The sequence below is a fragment of the Macaca mulatta genome, chromosome 17, assembly GCF_049350105.2.
Source record: "Macaca mulatta isolate MMU2019108-1 chromosome 17, T2T-MMU8v2.0, whole genome shotgun sequence".
Taxonomy (NCBI): Eukaryota; Metazoa; Chordata; class Mammalia; order Primates; family Cercopithecidae; genus Macaca; species Macaca mulatta.
The window spans coordinates 56,301,459-56,316,533 of record NC_133422.1 but is presented as its reverse complement, the minus strand read 5'-3'; positions in this window follow the sequence as shown (position 1 = coordinate 56,316,533).

The following is a 15,075-nucleotide window of genomic DNA, read 5'->3' as shown; positions in this document are numbered from 1 at the left end:
GAATTTGTATGGTTTCAGGTCCTAGATTTAAGTATTTGATTCATCTTGGTTTATTTTATTCTTCAACATGTGGCTTGCTAATTATTCCAGCACCATTTATTGAATAGGGTGTTCTTTCCCCACTTTATGTTTTTGTTTTCTTTGTCAAAGATCAGTTAGCTGTTAATATTTGGCCTTATTTCTGGGTTCTCTAACTTGTTCCATTGGTCTACAGGCCTGTTTTTATACCAGTACCATGCTGTTTTGGTAACTACGGCTTTGTAATACAGTTTGAAATCAGATTGTGAGATGTATCTAGATTTGTTCTTTTTGCTTACTCTCTTTGGCTATGGGGGCTCTTTTTTGGTTCCATATGAATTTTAGGATTGTTTTTCCTAGCTCTGTGAAGAATGATGATGGTGTTTTGATGAGAATTGCATTGAATTTGTAGATTGCTTTTGTCAGTATGATCATTTTCACAATATTGACTACCCAATCATGAGCATGGGATGTATTTCCATTTGTATGTGTCGTCTATGATTTCTTTTGGCAGTGTTTTGTAGTTTTCCTTGTAGGGATCTTTCACCTCCTTGGTTAGGTATATATCTAAGTATTTTAATTTTTTTTTACAGCTGTTTTAAAAAGTGTTGAGTTTTTAATTTATTATTATTATTATTATTATTATTATCATCATCATCATCATCAGAGATAGAGCCTCACTCTGTCACCACCCAGGCTGGAGTGCAGTGGTGTGATCTCAGCTCACTGCAACCTCTGCCTTCCCAGTTCAAGCGATTCTCCTGCCTCAGACTCCCGAGTAGCTGGGATTACAGGCACATGCCGCCATGCCCAGCTAATTTTTGTATTTTTAGTAGAGACAGGGTTTCGCCATGTAGGCCAGGCTGGTCTTGAACTCCTGACCTCAGGTGATTCACCCGCCTCAGCTTCCCAAAGTGCTGGGATTACAGTCATGAGCCACCACATTCCTGATTTCATTATCAACTTGGTCATTGTTGGTTCATATCAGTGCTACCAATTTGTGTTCATTGATTTTGTGTCCTGAAAACTTACCAGATTCATTTATTAGATGTAGGAGCTTTTTAGATGAGTCTTTAGGGATTTCTAGGTATACAATCAGGTCATCAGCAACTGTGATAGTTTGACTTCCTCTTTACCAGTATGAATGCCCTTTATTTCTTTTTCTTGTCTGATTGTTCTGCCTAGGACGTCCAGTACTATGTTGAACAGAAATGGTGAACGTGGGATTCTTTTCTTGTTCCAGTTCTCAGGGGAAATGCTTTCAACTTTTCTGTATTCATTATAATATTGATCATGGGTTCGTCATAGATGGCTTTTATTACCTTAAGGTATATCCTTTCTATGCCAATTTTGCTGAGGGTTTTAATCATGAAGGGATGCTGGATTTAGTCAAATGCTTTGTCTGTATCTATTGAGATGATCATGTGATTTTTGCTTTTAGTTCTGTTTATATGGTTATAAACAGAGTAATAAATCAATTAAATAAATTCAATAATACAGAATAATAAATTGAATATATGATAAATAGAATAAATAAACTATATTTATTGACTTGCATATGTTAAACCATCTTTGCATTCCTGTTATGAACCCCACTTGTTCATAGTGGATTATCTTTTTGATAATCTAATGGATTTGGTTAGCTAGTATTTTGTTGAGGATTTTTGCATATATGTTTGTGAGGGATATCAGCCTATAGTTTTCTTTTGTTGTTATGTTCTTTGCTGGTTTTGGTATTAGGGTGATACTGGCTTCACAGAATGATTTAGGGAGTACTCCCTGTTTCTCTATCTTTTGGAATAGATTCAATAGGATAGGTACCAATTCTCCTTTGAATGTTTGATAGAATCCAGCTGTGACTCCATCTGGTTTGAACTTTTTTTTGTTGACAATTTTTTATTACTGTTTAAATCTCACTTCTTGTTCATGGTCTGTTCAGAGTTTCAATTTATTCCTGGTTTAATCTAGGAGGGTTGTAAATGTCCAGGAATTTGTTCATTTCCTCTAGATTTTCTAGTTTGTGTACATAAAGGTGCTCATCATGGCCTTGACTAGTCTTTTCTATTTCTCTGCTATTGGTTGCAATATCTTTTGTTTTGCTTCTAATAGAACTTCTTTTCTTGCTTAATCTAACTAATGATCTATTGATTTATGTTTATCTTTTCAAAAACCAGGTTTTTGTTTCATTTATCTTTTGTATTGTTTTTGTTTGTGTGTGTGTGTGTGTGTGTGTGTGTGTGTGTTTCCATTCCATTTAGTTCTGCTCTTATCTTTATTTTTTTTCTTCTGCTGGGTTTGGGTTTGGATTTTTCTTGTTTCTCCAGCTCCTTGAGGTGTGATCTTATATTATCTATTTGTGTTCTCTCAGACATTTTGATGTAGGCATTTCATGATATGAAGTTTCTTCCTAGCATCACTTTTGCAGTATCCCAGAGGTTTCGGTAGGTTGTGTCACTATATCGTACAGTTCAAAGACGTTTTAAATTTCTATCTTGATTTCATTGTTTACCCAAAGATCATTCAGAAGCATATTATTTAATTTCTATGTATTTGTATAGTTTTGAGGGTCCCTTTGGGAGTTAATTTCCAATTTTATTCCACTGTTGTCTGAGAGAGTACTTGATATAACTTATTAAATTTTCTTAAATTTATTGAGAATTGTTTTGTGGTCTATCATATGGTTTATCTTGGAGAATGTTCCATGTGCTGATGAAAATAATGTATATTTTGCAATTGTTGGATAGAATGTTCTATAAGTATCTGTTAAATGCATTTTCTAGGCTATAGTTTAAGTCCATTGTTTCTTTATTGCCTATCTGTCTTGATGATCTGTCTAGTGCTGTCTGTGGAGTACTGATTCCCCCGCTCTTATTGTGCTGCCATCTATCTCATTTCTTAAGTCTACTAGTAATTGTTTTATAAACGTGCATATATATTTAACTTAGTAATATTTTCCTATTGAACTAATCCTATTATCATTATGTAATGTTACTCTTTGTCTTTTTTAACTGTTGTTGCTTTAAAGTCTCTTTAGTCTGATATAAGAATAGCTACTCCTGCTTGTTTTTGGTTTTCATTTGCATGTAATTATGAGAGAAATGCAAATCAAAACCACAATGTAATACAGCCTTAACCCTGCAAGAATGGTCATAATTTAAAAATAAAAAAAAATAGATACTGGTGTGGATGTAGTGAAAAGGGAACACTTTTACACTGCTGATGGTAAGCTTGTACAACCACTATGGAAAACAGTATGGAGACTCCTTAAAGAACTGAAGGCAGAACTACCATTTGATCCAGTAATCCCACTACTGGGTACCTGCTGAGGGGGAACAAAGGAATTACATGAAAAAGACACTTGCACTTTCATGCTTATAACAACATAATTCACAATTGCAAAAGTATGGACCCAGCCCAAATGTTCATCACTCAACAAGTGGATATATATACAATATGAATACGTATACACACACACACACATTTTCCTTATCCACTCAGTGCATTTGTGTGTGTGTATATATATACGTATATATACATATACATTGTGTATAATATATATGTACACACACGCGTGCGCGCGCACACACACACACAAAGGAATACTACTCAGCCATAAATAGGAATGAAATGGTGGCATTTACAGCAGCCTGAATGGAGTTGGAGGTGATTATTCTAAGTTAAGTAACTGAGAAATGGAAACCCAAACATTGTATGTTCTCACTTATAAAGTGGGAGCTAAGCTATGAGGGCACAAAGGGATAAGAATTACATAATGAACTCTGGGAACTCAAGGGAAAAAGGTGGGAGGGTGTGAGGGATAAACGATTATACACTGAGTACAGTGTACATTGCTTAGGTGATGGGTGCACCAAAGTCTCAGAAATCACCCCTAAATAACTCATTCATGTAACCAAACACCACCTGTTCCCCAAAAGCTATTGAAATAATAATATTTTAAAGCAGCATCTATATAAGAATTGACTGGATTACTAAAAGTATTTCTTGCTTTATAAGTTAGTATAATGTTTCTTATTGAAGAGAGGTAAACAAAACTTTTACACTACCACTACTAGTAAAATATGTGACTAGTTAGCCAATATACTTATATGAGCAAAATTACTTTCCTTATAGTAAATAAAATATTTTTAAAAATTTTAATGCACATATTGATACAAATATGTGAAATGAGCAGCAAGTTAGTTGGAAAAAATGTATCTTTCTATTATGCTATTTTTAAAACAATATAGATTAAACTTAAAAAATGAAAATTAAATACATCAGTATACTCTATGTTAACTTATAAGAGTAATACCAATCATAGCTTTTGTGTTTGATTTTTGTTTGCTTTACTGTATAGAAAATAACAAAGTGAAAATGCAGTGAAAAACAAAATTTCAAATGCTAACTAAGGGAAGTGTTTTTAAACATGCATTGGGACTAACCAAACAGATGACTTCTGATTGTAAGATATGCTCTAGTAGTTCTCACCTTAGGAATTACTCTATTGCTGACAAAAAGGTAGTGTTGGTCTATAATATCCTGTCAATTATCGTAACAGAGAAGACAATTTGGAGTAGGCAATTTGTATTAGTCAGAATTCTCTAGGGGGACAGAACTAATAGTAGATATATATATATATATATTATATACACACACACACACACATATATATACACACATGTATACATGCATATATATACACACACATATATATATACACACTCATATATATGCATATATATATACACACACACACATATAGATATTTGACTTTATTAAGTATTAACTAACACAATCACAAGGTGGCTGAGGAGCAAGGAGAGACAGTCCAAATCCCAAACTGAAGAACTTGGGAGTACAAGGTTCAAGGGCAGGAAGCATCCAGCATGGGAGAAAGATATAGGCGGGGAGGCTAGGCCAGTCTCTCTTTTCACTTTTTTCTGACTGCTTATATTCTAACTGTGCTGGCAGCTGATTAGATTGTCCCCACCCAGATGGAGGGTGGGTCTGCCTTTTGCAGCCCACGACTCAAATGTTAATCTCCTTTGGCAACACTCTCACAGACACACCCAGGATTAATAATTTGTATCCTTCAATCCAATCAAGTTATCACTCAGTATTAATCATTACACAGTTGTACCAGATATTTTACAGAATTGGGAAATAATTATGATCTGTTAGTAATTTCCACAAAATTGTCTAGGAAATAATAGAAACAAAACATCACCAGAGATATGAGAATAAATTTAGCCATGACTTTGTACTTTAAACAGTGAACTAGATATAGAGACACTGTAGGTTTCTGGAATAACTGATTGAATAAAATGATCTCATATGGATCAGTACGGCACAGAAAAAACAAGACCCAGAATAACATAACTAAAGCAAGCTATTTTGACTTAAAATATATTTTATTTATTCATGTTATGTACTTATAAATATAAAGGCATAAAAAACTCTAACAATTGAAAGTAGTTTCTCCTTCAGAACTATAGTAATTTCAACTTTTTACTAGTATAATTACACTTCAAACTCTTTTCCTATTCAGAAGATGAGAATGAGTTTCATTTAAAATTTGCTTTTTATGATAAAAAGTAGCAATAGTTACCAATACAAAGATATTAAATATTTGTCATCTACTCACAAGGATATTAGGCATTATAAGAAATGCAAAACTTTTAAGATCCATTTTCTGATTTTTGCGTGCTCAAAATCATTTTAGAAGCATCTTCGATTGTAAATTAGGGAATCAATAGGCTTATAAAGAGAGAGATTTCTGGACAATGTTTTTGGTAATGCATTTGTACCTAGCTCCCCCATCCCCCAACAATGGTGAAGTGTGACTAACAACTACTGTTGTAATAAAACAAATCATTGAAACACATTGATTGTGATTCTAATGTAATATATACAAAATTATCTGTAGTAAAATCTCACTCATTGGCCAGTATGTTACACTAAAGAGACCAGTAAGAATTTAATGTTCAGAAGAAACTATTATTTCTCCTGCTAATACATCTTAAATACAAAATCAAAAGGAAGACACAGAATTAAGCATCTTCCTCTCCTATGACTGCATATATGTTTCAAATTTATAAACTAACTTGAGTAAAAATTTGATTTTGATCTAACACTTAGAAAAAGTATTCATATATTTGCATATCTTAGAAAAGTTTATTTAATTTTTAGGATTTTGAAATATTTACTGTAGAGAAACGAGTATCTATAGCTAATTTGACACTGGATTTAATTGTTTTTAAAAATTTTGTCTTCAGAATTTAGAAATCTTTAAATGAGTAAGTAAATTTTAAATAGATTTGACTACTTAGACCTGTTGCCATAAAGAAGAGAGAAAATAGATTGATAATAAAGAGAAAAGTAAATGATTTTTGTAGCTATCTTTAAAGCACACAAAAACAGATAATTAAAATATATGTGCAAGACTCACAAAAATGCAAATTTCATGTTGATTATATACTAAGTGTATATTAATAAAGACTGGAAACTATATATGTACACTTTTAGTTTTGCTGACTTTTAATATTGTAGCATAAAGTGCAGTTGCATAATTAATATAATTAATAGAACAGTGGTTAATATGTCCCTACAGTTATTTGCATTATATAACTACTTTTAGACACTTTAGAACTTTTAATCTTTTAATATGTCCCTACAGTTATTTGCATTATATAACTACTTTTAGACACTTTAGAACTTTTAATCTATAATTATAAATATAAATTAACAATTAAAATGTTGCAACAAAATAAGCTGTGTTGCATATCTTTGCTTGAGAGGTTTTGACTATGTACTTGTTTCAAAGAAGAGGCTAATCCATTTTCTATGATTAGTAATTTGATCATTATAAAATTATAGAAAGAAATATGAAAATTTCTAATACATTTCTGGTGTAGAAAGTGCAAATTTAAATGCTTACAATAAATTACGTTCTAATGTTTAACTCAAGGTTAATCGGAGCTTTTAAATTATCCATAATCATATTAGAAAAAAATTCTAGAAAGTCTGTAATGAGAATTTTATAAAGAGAATATGCTCTGTTTATTTTAACATGGTAAAAGTAAAATGTCAAAATTAGAAATACAAGCATATCAAAGGAAAATAAAAAGCAGTTTTTCATACTTCTATCTCAGGGATGACACTGGAAACATTTAGTGTATGTCTTTACAGATATTTGCATATGCACAGATATACGCATGTGTGTATATTTGTGTGCATGCATATATATGACACAGAATTGCAGATATATATGCAATATATGATATATTGCATTATATATTACAAGGAATATACATGTATATTACAAGTAGTATACCTAAAATGACTTATCCTTTTACCACATCACTTTAATGTCTGTATAGTATTTTATTTTATGATTGCATAATTTTTTTTAAATGTCTATTTTCCCATACATATATGGAAGCAAGCATGATTCCGAGAATATCTGGAATGAAGTATTGGAAGAGCATTGCATTGAGAAGAAGAATTTGGTATAAGTCTTGGCTTTGTTTTTCTTAGTCCATATCATCGATTCTAGAAATAACCAAGAATCGTAGCTTACAATTGCTGTCATCCAGGAAGTTTTGAATTTGCAATATGCCCTACAGCTTGTATAAGTGGCTTATCAGCAGGTCTGGAGAAGAATGATGGAGTGCTCCCTGAGAAATGCTGTGTCTGCAATGCTCCACAAGGTTCAGCAAATGATGCTGTCTGATAAAACACAGAAGTGAAAAATGTTATGTTGAAAAGTAATTCAACAGATATGGATACCTAATGTAGAAGATACTTTAGGCATACCCTGAACTGTTTAGTTTGTGTGTATTTTCTTTTTATATAATTACAAGAGTAACATGTGATAAAAAATCTATACCAGGTAAGTCAAATAATTTTTCAGTAAATATTCAATTAAAATGTCAAGTGTTAAGAAAGCATTATGAAAGAATTTGACAGGATTACACTTGTTTTCTTTACTGATCTATAAAACGATGATTCATTTAATAATCAATTGTGTCTTAGACTTAATCAGTTCAGATAATTGTATAATCCAGAGTTATTCACTTATCTAAATGAGAGGTTGATTAGACAACACATTAGAATTATTTCATCAGCTAACTCTGATCAAGGAGACAGAATTTTTGAACGCAAGCTACATTTCAATGGTAACTTTCATTTTGTGCCCATTAATCTTAAATAAAAATTGCAGTGTTCAGTACCCTTCTATCTGAAACACACACAGAAACACAAACAATGCTCAGAGATGCACACAGGCACACATCTACACATTTCTTTTGAATTTATGCTTTGTGGCACTTAATGCCTCTGCTCTTCATTTTTCACTCATCAAAACAGAAAAACCTATGTAATTTCAATAGGTTAATACAAATGATCTCATTTAGTTCACTAGTGACTGCCTGTGAACTATGTCTGGAGAACTATTTTTAAGTCTCTGGCTCTTTACAATAGAGATTGTTGTCATTCTGAGTTTTAGGACAGGGAATCTTACTACTTTTATTTTTGTTTTCCAGTCACTGATCTCTTCTTGTATCTCTTATCTATATATCTCAATCATGATAAATGAATTTTCTCCCTCTGTTTGCTCCATGTTGGTGTCCCATAGAGCTCTCTTCAGCTACTTTGTCCTCTCACTCCAAATTATCTTCACAGCAATCTCCTGCATGCCCCGGGCTTCAGTAAATCCCACAGAATAATAATTTATAAGTCTCCATCTTCTGATCTTCAGTCCATGATATCCAACAATCCAACAATTTGTTATACAGCAAATTCTAGATGACTCATGGGCCCCTCATATTATCTTCATTTTCAATTTGATTTTGCTTCTGCTTAGGATAATAGTATCTTCTATCCTTCGCCCAGGACAAGGGTGGCTGCTGCCCTGATCCCATGCTTCAGAGGGTCCTCCCACTCAGAAGGACACATATACACTATTTATGAAAACCCACATGAGCACCTTTACCAATTGGGAGAGAGCTGCTGCAAGTGCTGTTGCAGAGCAACCAGTAATCCCCAATATTCTGTTTTGCGGTTAAAACAATCTGGGCTCCAAATGCTTCTCCACATTTTCTTTTTTCTGTGACCTTGAAACGCAAATCCAGAGGTCTCATTCTGAAGATTTGTGAGTGAGACATTGTTAATATAAGATGCTGTTTCAGGGTGCAAAGAATATTTCTGCTCAGATTATGAAGCCCACAGTGTTCACTTCTTGAAGACAATGCTTTATAGGCCCAAAGTAACATATATCCAGATTTTTACCCAATTTAAAAATTTTCATCTTCTTTTTTTTATTTTATTTGGCCTACTTTTGAGTGTTTTAATGCATTGAATTATGCAATAGGTATTATTTTCTGTCTTCTTTCACTCAAATTTAGTGGGATGTTTGTATTCATTGAAATAGTTTCCTGTACTAGTAGTGTTTTTATTTATATTATATCGTCATTTTTTATTTTTGTTTTGCCTGCTTGTTTTATGAAGTGCTGATGGTAATGTTAAAATCTCTCCTTCTAATTGTGAATCTGCTTATTTCACAATGTAGTTTTGTGGAAATACGCTTCATATATTTTGAGTTCATGTTACTAAATGCTTGTACTTTTGGATTAGAGACAAGGTCTCACTCTGTTGCCCATGCTGGAGTGCAGTGGTATCATCATAGTTCACTGCAGCTCAGAACTCTTGAGCTCAAACGATGCTTCTGCCTCTACCTCCCAAGTAGCTGGGAAACCACCATGCCCAGATAATTTTTTTTTATTATTTTTTGTAGAGATGGAGGTCTTGCTTTGTTCTTCAGGCTGGTCTCAAACATCTGACTTTAAATGATCCTCCTACCTCAACCTCTCAGAAAGCTGAGATTACAGCATGAACCACGGTGACCAGCCATTCCTGTGCTTTTAGAGTGTTACATCTTTGTACGTATTTTGTATTAATATGAAATCCCCCTATATATTATCCCTTTTAATTTATGCTGTCTAATATTAATATAGTTACAGCATTTTCCTTTTAGTCACACTTGTTAAGGGTATCTTTTTTCTCTTTTCACTTTTCAAATTCTGTATATCTTTTACATGCCACTTACTAAAATTAGTTTTTTTTTTTAAATCCAAATAACATAGCACTTGTTTATTAAATGGACCATTGAGTCTGTGTATGCTTAATGGAATTTTTGATATGTTTAATATAAATTAATCTTATGTGCTTTCTAATTGCTCTATTTGTTTTATATTTTGACTTCCTTCTTTAAAAAATCTGGCTTCTTGGGGAATTTTATTTTAAAATTTACAATCATCTAGTTTTGTTATTTTATTTCTGTTAGCTTAAAAGTTGTACTCTATTTCCCAATGTTTAGTGATTATAGAACAGTCGGCAAGTTATTCTGGTCCACTGTAAGTCAAATATTCCAATGCCCATTATTGACATACTGTCTTTATCTGGTTTTGCGCTGATACAGCAGAGTTTAACAGTTATGACAGAGACCACATAGCTCATAAAAATTAAAATATTTACTTTCTGGCCCTTTATAGGAAAAAATGGCCTACTCCTTCTATAGAAAACGAAACATCAAATTTTTATGTTGCTGCTTTTCCATGCAAGGCAGACACAAAAACCAGAGATAGCCACCTTCTTGAAACTATTAAAAATCCAGACAATAAATGAAACAATAGTTTTCAAGGCCCTGGACATCAGTCAAGAAAAACTATGATTCCTGAAGATGGGAAACAAATAAGATAAATCCTCTGCTTGTGGTAATTTGCTGCCTGGAGAGATTTTTTAGACTGTGGAGCAGAGAGGAGAAACTCAAACAAAGAACCGATTTTAAAAATACTTCATCAGCCAGTCTTCATATAGCTGCTTCTGGATGCTCTTTTCCCAATCTTTTATTTTTATTTTTATTTTTATTTTTTTTGAGATGGAGGTTCATTCCTGTTGCCCAGGCTGTAGTGCAATGGTACGACCTCAGCTCACTGCAGCATCCACCTCCCGAGTTCAAGTGATTCTCCTGCCTCAGCCTCCCAAGTACCTGGGATTACAGGTGCCCGCATCCTCACCTGGCTAATTTTTGTATTTTTAGTAGAGATGGGGTTTCACCACGTTGACCAGGCTATTCTTGAACTCCTGACCTCAGGGGATCCGCCTGCCTCAGTCTCTCAAAGTTCCCAAGTATTTTAACAGTAACCATTCCCCTCGCTTCCTTCACACCTCCCTGACACAAATATTTTAAGGCGGACTTTCTGTTTCCCTAGTGGTTTTCTTAAGTTTGTTGGTTGATTGGTTGGTTGGTTGGTTGGTTGGTTGATTTTATAGTCTCAGTTATTGTTGTCACTGCCAATCTCTGAACATTGTGCTTCTATCTCTCTTCTGCAATTCCTTCTGGGTTTATATTTTGGGTGGGATTTAGCAATTTCCGTAAAGGACCTTCTTAAAGTAACTGAGACCACTTTTTACTTTCTCATTCACCCTGAGTATGGCAATATCTTACTATTATTATTCCCTGGCTCTAGCACTTTAGCTTATTATCAAACTTGCTACCTTAACACTCTATCTAGCACAAAATTAGATTGTAACCATATTTTTGCTCAAATTTCAAGAAAGATCCTTATACTATGGGATGAGTCTAATTTATTTGCATGGAAAAGCAATCCCATTATGATCTTTCAGCATCTGTACCTCTAGTCTCATTTCTTATCATTTACCCACTCCTAGTGGACAAAGACTATAATGATCAAATTAGAACTTACCTATATATTCTCTGAAGGTGTTTTACAAGTTTAATGTTTATAACCTATAATACAACATAAATATTCAAAACAGCATCATGTGAAATCACTACCTAATGGCTAATTGAATTTAATACATAATAGAATTTCATTGAAATTAATTATCAACACATATTTATTCTCTAGTCCTCAACACACACACACACACACACACACACACACACAAATTTACATATGATACTTAAGAATATTACATTCCATTTTCTTAATAATATCCATTAATTTAGAATTTTCTCTGTTGGAATAGCCCTATTTACTTAGTGTAACATAAAAGGTTTTACTCTATTAAATGCAAAACCGAATATGCCTATATTTATAATTGCATAATTTTAAACTTACTTTCTAAACACATGAAAGAGATGACAACAGTATCAATTCATCACATTCATTTTTAACTATGAAATTAAATTTTGTGGAAAATAATGCTATAACAAAAAGATTTTTTCTTCTTTGCACTTGAGTTTATGCACTGTCTCATACTATTAACCTCACAAAAACAGTCTTGTTACCAATGAAAGAGAATTAGTGATGCTTGATACAGAAGCAGAAATCAATTAGATATAAGAGTTAAATATCCATACCTGTTAAAAAGCATTTCTTCCAAAATTTCAATCCAAACATTACCAAATGGAGAGGAAATGTGTTTTTCTCAAATGGTTACATAAAGCCCACATATACCTTATTATATAATTAAAAGCATTGTTCAAATCCTAAAAATTTAGGTTAAACCAGGAGAGAGTACAAATTTACTATTAGTATGTCTTTGTTCTATCTAGATATTCCAGCTGTGTCAAAAAATGTACATAAAATCTGCCTTTGAATTAGGTTTTTTGGGGAACACTAAGGATTCAAAGGATACATAAGATTTTTGTTTGTTTTGTGTGTTTTTTTATTTTTTTATTTTTTTGAGAAGAAGTTTTGTTCTTATTGCCCAGGCTGCCTCCCAGGTTCAAGTGATTCTCCTGCCTCAGCCTCCTGAGTACCTGGGATTACAGGCACCCGCCACCATACCCAGTTAATTTTTTATGTTTTTAGTAGAGACAGGGTTTCACCATGTTGGTCAGGCTGGTCTCTAATTCCTGACCTTCAGGTGATCTACTCACCTCGGCCTCCCAAAGGGCTGGGATTACAGGCGTGAGCCGCTAGGCCCAGTCAGGATACATAAGTTTTATACTACAGACACACTAAGATATATATATATATATATATATATATATATATATATATATATTTTCATGCTTGAATTTGAATAAATAATTCTAGTTACCCACTTCTGTTGGGTACTTGAGCACCTTCTCCTTTACGTATTAATGACGTTAAGGCATTTGCAATTACCACCAATTTGCAATTATTACTTCCTGAAGAAGCCTCTAAAACAGCTCCTAATTTTGAAAACTATCTTACAAACCAACGACAAATAAATTAAAAACTGTCTTATTGGAACTAATTGAGAATGAGATTGAAGTAACAAAAAATTACCAAATTACAAGAGGAAGAAAAAAGAAAACAAATGATAAAAGGAGACAGAAGATAGAAAAATTCTCAAGAACAAGAAGATTAATACAGGTAAACTAGTGAATTACACAACCCAGTTAAAATGTTATCACCATTAATTTCCACTTTGTTCAACTTGTATTCACTCATTCAGGTTGCCATTTTTCTACCTGAAGATATTTGCATTGCTCATATCCAACAAAGATTATATACCCATGATAACTTAGCACTTCAATTTCTAGGAAGCTAATCCTTCTCTCTCTAGCGCCTACTGCACTCTTTTTCTCTTCAGATTAATGCCATTGCTTTCCTGTTGCTCACCTCTTTTCCTCACTGGGTCAAAACCAACAAAATAATATCTTTTATATAAGTTAGGTGAAATATTTCTAATCAATAGGCTTACTATATTATATGTTTTATAATGAGCCATATATTTTAAACTGCAAAAAAATTGTTGATAAATTGATGATTTGTTTAAGATGTTATTTTGAAAGTGGCTTTGTCTCTGATATTATACTAGTCATAAATATCATTCAGAAGTAATAAAATACAAGAATGAGAATGTAGAAATCGCTTCTAATAATAATGCCTTTTGTTTCTTTGACTTTTTAAATGTTTAAATCTTTAAATGTTTAAATTTTTTTATGGGTATATAATGGGTGTGTATATTTATGGGGCATGTGATATTTTGCTAAAGGCATACAATGTATAATAGTCACATCAGGATAAATGCCTTTGTTTTATATGTACACTGTATGAGCAACTGAACACCCAGAGAGAAGAGATGAAATGCCCAAGATCCTACAGTCAGGCAATGTCAGGTTAGGGAATAGAATCTGTACTTTCTTATTCAACCGACATTCACAAAGTACCTAACACTGCCCATTTTTTTAGACCACAATTACTGTCTCTAGTAGTTTACAGCTGTATTAGTCAGGTTTCTCTAGAGGGACAGACCTAATAGGATAGATGTATATATAAAAGGAAGATAATTAAGGAGTATTGAGCCACACAATCACTTGGTGAGATTCCACAATAGGCCGTCTGCAAGCTGAAGAGCAAGAAAGTCAATCTGAATCTCAAAACCTCAAAATTAAGGAAGCCAACAGTGCAGGCTTCAGTCTGTGGTTGAAGGTCCAAGAGTCCCAGAGCTGAAGAACTTGGAGTCCAATGTTCAGGGGCAGGATGCATCCAGCATACGAGAAAGATATGAAGACTAAACCAATATAGCCGTTCCACGTTCTTCTACCTGCTTTTTTTCTGGATGCATTGGCAGTTGATTAAATTGTGCCCACCCAGATTGAGGGTGGGTCTGTCTCTTCCAGTCCACTGACTCAAATATTTATCTCCTTTGGCAACACCCTCACAGACACGCCCAGGAACAATACTTTGCATCCTTCAATCCAATCAAATTTATATTTAATATTAACCAACAAAACACCAATGCTTTTTCTAAATGTCACACCACCTGTATTGGCAGTTTTAAAGAGATAGAGGAAAGGAATAGAATCAAGAAGGAGAAAAGCGATCATCACGATCAGAATATCTCTTCTTCTCATCCCTTTCATTCTCCTGCTAATTTCTTTGTTACCCAGACGTTGAGATAAAAAGAAATTCTACTTTAATGTCATTTTGCTTTACCATTTTTTTTTGCATGTGCCAGACCCCTGAAACTACTTCCGTTAATCTTCCTGTGTAATGTAGCAGCCTTCAACATGGCAGTCATTACCGAGAGATTATTTTGGTTAGGCTCTCCAGT